The sequence below is a fragment of the Eulemur rufifrons genome, chromosome 6 (assembly GCF_041146395.1).
Source record: "Eulemur rufifrons isolate Redbay chromosome 6, OSU_ERuf_1, whole genome shotgun sequence".
NCBI lineage: Eukaryota > Metazoa > Chordata > Mammalia > Primates > Lemuridae > Eulemur > Eulemur rufifrons.
The window spans coordinates 72,359,714-72,365,509 of NC_090988.1; positions in this window are offsets into that span (position 1 = coordinate 72,359,714).

Consider the following 5,796-nt stretch of genomic DNA (forward strand, 5'->3'; position numbering starts at 1 on the left):
ACTGGGAAGAATATTCATGATACCTGCACCTTCTCAGAGACATGGAACACCTGACACATTGAGAATATTGCAAGTATATCGTGATATGTCCAGAAGTGGTCAGTGTTTATAATATTTCCAGGACAGTCAATCTCTCTATACCAGCAGCCTAAAGTCAATACATCTAATTATAGTCTGGAAAATTGATTAATAAAAAGATATAATTTCATGAAGTAACATTTGTTGACAGGGTAACAATTATTACACTAAATGTAGTTGCAATTTTTAAAATGCCTCTGTTTATTTTGTGCCGGCCATTGTTCAAGACTTTTTTCATATTTATCATATCAAATCCTCATAGTAACCTCTGCACAAAATTAAGATTATATTGTATGCATGTATACATAGGAAACAAGACTCAAATAGACCACAGGAATTGTCCAAAGTCATATATATATATATATATAAAAATCATGATTCTAGGTTTCAAATTTAGAGTTATTAATTATGTAGCCCATTGTACATTTTTCTTTTCAAATGGAACTTCATGAAGATAGGAGCTTTGAAAGTCTTATTTGTTTCTATAACCACAGCACCTGGATGGGATGATAATATAAGGCAATTAATAAACATGTTGGCTAATTGGTGGATATGTTAGTCTTTGGTATCCTCGAAGGAACTAAGATTATTTTCAGAAAATTACAACACACTGCCCCAGATATTGCTGAGGAAATTATGAGGAAGTACATTCCAGCTCTTCTATTTGGATGTGCCTTGCTCACCCACATCTCCATATCTATACTTTTCATTTCTGTATCTCAGTTTTGTCCTTTTTCATGTGTTATTTCTTGAGTACAGTTCCCTGAATTTTTAATCTTCACTTCCTTCTGAATACCCAGAGTATACAAGATGGTCAATAAATGAATAAGCATATTTTTATTGCCCTTTTTGCCAAGTGCTTTCATACAGCTATTATCCCCTTTGAGTTTTCCAATAACTCTTTACAATAGGATCTTCAGAATTCTCATCACTGTTTTTCTGATGAGGAAGTCCAAAGCTGATTTTCTGACCTGCCTGATGTCACATGACCATGATAAACTTTGAACTGTAAATTCGAAGAATAATGACATTTTCCCGCATTTTAATTCCTCTTCCTGTTTTCTTTGTATATATGTGAAGCTAATCTTTCCAAATAAACAGAATACTGTGGATTAGCTGCTTCAGTGGTAACCTCAGCCAGTCATTGTAGGGAAGAGTTTGTCTTGTGAAGTTCATTCCACAACATCCCTAATATAGTATTTGTCATACTACATCAGAATTATTTGTTTTCAATACCAGACTGAAAAATCTGTGAAGGTAGTCACCATGACTTCGTTATAGGTCTTTGCATAATTTATGATGGATATTTGTTAAATAAATATTAAGTATACAAAGCATTTGCCCTTCTTGCTATTATCAATTCCCTACTGGTCACAGCTGTTCTTCTGCAAACAACATTATTGTCCCTTAGTTTCAACTTTTAATGTCAAGAATGACAGGTTACCCTATTAAATAGTTTATTGGATATAAATAAAAAAGTTACTAGAGGAGGCTTAATGGGACAGGTTCTTTTATGAGAAAAAGCTCAAGGGTCTTTTCTTCTATAATTCATGGTCTCTGAATCCTGAATTTGCTAGAGTATATAAATACTAATGACTAAAGTGGCATATATATATTTTTTCTTAACACTTTGTCTTTAAAGACTAATTACAATTTTACATGGCCCTATTTTTTCGGGTATTCTAATGCATTACTTGTAAATAAAAAATAGATAAGACCAAACAGGTGCATGTCTTTGAACTGGTTTAATCTTTACTTGTGTTATTTCTCGGCTTATTCAGGGAGGCTTTCAATCTTCCCCAGTATTTGTAGACTCTATAGCAGAGCTAGCTTAACATGCCTGTAGAGAACACAATAAAACTTCAAAAGAAGAAAAAAAGATACATTTTATATTCATTTATCAAGAAATTTGGATATTTAGAGAATAGTTTCTTCTCCATATAACCTCTAAAAGCTCAGACTGCACCCAATCCCCTTTCACTCACTGGTAGTATAGGTACTAACTGGTGTCATAAATTCCTGTGTGCATCTCAGAGCTGTGAGGGCCACCATGCCTCGTTTTCACATACCTGTTCCAGGGCACAAGTGTAGTCATGCATTGTACCGTGGAACCAAAAGTAAAGCAAGCCTCAATTTCTCACTTGAATTTAACTTTCTTTTTTCCATGTTTATCAGTCTTTAAAAAGTGATGAGCAGTCCTCCAAAACTGATGTTCAGAAGCTTCTGGAATTAGGACAGAAACAAAGGTAAGACTGTGCTTTTCTTTCCTGCCTTTTTCTTTCTCTCTCTCTCTTTTTTTTTTTTTTTTTAGTTCTTTTTGCCATAGTGTCGAACTACATTTAGAAACTTCACTAGAATCCATTTATTCTAAATGCATGAACTTATTTCTCTTCTTATGCACAGTTAAATGTACATGTGATTCACTAGAGAATCTTGTTCCAATGCCGATTCTTATACAGTAGATATGGGGTAGGGCTTGGGATTCTGCATTTCTAACAGGTTCCTTGGTGATGCTAATGTTCTTTGAAGATCACAATTTGAGTGTTAAAGGTCCTTAATGCTTTATTACTAAGATGAATACTGATATGTCCATCTGTCAATAAACATACTCAGTAACATTGACCTCAGTGGGCCAGAATTTAACAGAATCAAAACTTGTTTATGATAATAATGATTAGGTGGTAAAGAGTAAGATAATCTTTTTGACAGTACAAGTAGAATTAGGACCATTTTATTAGTGTTGGTTTGTTTATTTTTGAGGGAAATATTAATAGATTATGAGATAGATCTCTATGAATTATAAGAAGCCATATGATTTTGAAATTGCTTCTCTGAGCAAAACAACAGTAACAACAATAACAACAACAACAAAAAAAAAACTAAAGAGAAACCCAAAAAACAAAACAAGGTATTTTAAGGCAGAAACAAGCTCACATTTGTTATGCATTCACTAGAGAATCTTCTAGATGCTTTATATACATTTTCTTGTTTCATTTTCACAGCTACCTTGTAAAGTAGGTATTATTTCCATTTATAAATAGGAAATTGTTCAAAGTGCTTAAGTGGATTGCTGATAGTCATGTTAATTGGGATTTGAATTTAAACTCTGCTGTGTCTTACCCAAAAGCCACAGCCTTCCATGTTGGCTCACTTTCTAAAACAAAAAGCTGCTAGAAAGATGCTGTATGGAGTAAACTCTAAGTTCCTTCTCATCAGCCCGTTATCTCTTCCACTGACCTTGGCTCTTGATCCGAATCCTATCATTGACATGCATTTGAATTGAGCCAATGGCATCTGTTAGAAATATAAAATTGAGTCTTGCATTGACACTATTTTATTATTTACAATGATATTATTTATTGAATGTGAAATTCTCTTCAAAGTCTAATATTAAAAAGTGCTTGAATAAAATATTGAGCTGAGAATGTTTCCAAAACTACTTCAAGTTAAATGATTTTATTAGTTTGAAACAAATCACCTCTTTAAGCATGTATGCTTAATATTACACAAGTATTTATGGCTCATTGAGGTAGTGATGGAGAATTGTAAATAATTTTTGAGTAGTAATAGTGGACTACTATTCAGCCATAACAAAGAAGGAAATCCTGTCATTTGTGACAACATGGATCAACCCGGAGGATGTCATGTTAAGGGAAATAAGGCAGGCATCGAAAGACAAATACTGCATGATCTCACTCATATGTGGGAGCTAAAAATGTTAATCTCATAGAATTAAAGAGTAGAATAGTGGTTACTAGGGGCTGTGGTAGTTGAAGGGGTGGTTAGAAAGTCATTGGTCAAACAGTACTAAGTTTCATTAGATAAGAGTAATAAGTTCAGGAGATCTTTTGTACAACATGGAGATTATAGTTAACAATAAATTATATTCTAGAAAAAATAAAAAATAAAATAAAATAAGAAATAACTGGTCAAAAAAGACCAAGAAACACCAAAAATCATTATTTCATGTAGAGTATTTCAGGTTTGGAAAGGAGATTATAGAAAAATAGAAAAAATAGAAATGACCTTTTCACGATTGTATGTGCATCACCAGTGAGAGGGTTGCAATGACTTAAGAAGGCAGAGTGGGTCTGGGAAGATTAGAAAATAAATCTTTATGCAAAGACTGGAACCAAAAATCAAAACTCTTAAAGGTTGTCCCAGACTGGACTTCAGTGATAAACAATAGAGAACCCATTTGAGATAGTTCCATAGGAGATGATAAAATTAAAGAAATATTTTAGGAGAATTATTTTTCCAACCTTGTTCAGGGTAGAAAGAAAAAGTTAGGCCAGGATGAGAAAAAAATGGCTTAGTGACAAGAACAGAGAAAGACCAGGGAATGAAAAAGCAATGAAGTCAGCTTCTCTTTGTCATGGGAGGAACACACATAAGAAGACAGGCTTATGCATGATGGGGATAAGGAAAAGTCTATTCCCTTAGTTTGCTGATGTTCTCTTAAATTATCTATGGCTTTATTACCTGACAGACAAAATACCCAGGAAAATCTGAAAAAAATTTGATTAGGTTTATTAAGAATTTTTAGATCATCATGCACACAGTTGGTAGTGTGTAAAAATTACCAAATGATAGAACAAGTTTTTCAATGAAAGGATGAAATGGAACACATATTTTGGTATTGCAATTTTAAAGTTTTATCCAAGATTAGAAAAGTGATTTAAAATGCATAAATTTATTATATATACAACTAAAGTCAGAATGAAAACTCAATCAATTCTAACAATTGGTTACTTCTTAAAAAGGATATAACATTTGGTATGTTAGTTTTTTCTATTTACTTAAAAAGAGAAACATTGAAATTATGGTTACATAACTGAAGGATATTGAGTATCTCATTTCCAATTTTAGATATGTTAATAAATAGTGAAGGAAAAATATCACTTTTGGATATAAAAAATATTATTTTTTTGCAAATTTAGAAGTTTTATCTGAGTCTGAAAGAGTGCAGTGTATTGTAAATTTTGTTTGGCTGTAGGCCCAGCTCTCAATTGTTTCCTCCTCCTCGGGATCGCTTGGCCCCAGATCCTTGCCATCTGGCCTCTACCTGGAGTAGTGACCACTAGAAGCCTTGCTTCTTTTATGTGACTGTGAAACCACTGGCCACAGTTAATTGGTTCAAAGGCAGACACCAAAACAAAATTGGATAAGTTAGAATTTGTCTCTTGGAATTATAACCAGGAGGCTACTGATCAGCCTCTCCGTGTGGTTGGAACTAGACTTCAAATAAACTCAGAGGATATGGGGTGACCATATACGACTACGTGGAGAGAAAATCAGAGTGTTTTTCTGCCAAGAGAGACAGAGAAAAGGGTGTGCATATGTGTTTGAGAGAGAGAGAGAGAGAGAGAGAGAGACAGTGTGTTGACTTTTGAGTATTAAATTTTCAGAAATATTTAGACAGTCTAGATATTATTCACAGGAGAGTCTCCAGGTGGATGGAGAGATTTTAAACTACACTGTGTCAGGACTGAGACTATGTAACCACAAAAAGGAGATGAGGTGATAGGACAGCACCCTGGAATATCTGAAAGGTTGTTTTGAGAATAAAAGAAATACATTTCATTCTTTACAGTGGTTGGTGGGTGGAGATTCCTGTAAGCTAATTTTGAACTCAGTATACTAAAGGATTTTACAATAATGTTCTCTGACAACTAAAAGAATGCCTGGAATAGTGTCAAGTTCTCCATCTGTGATGTT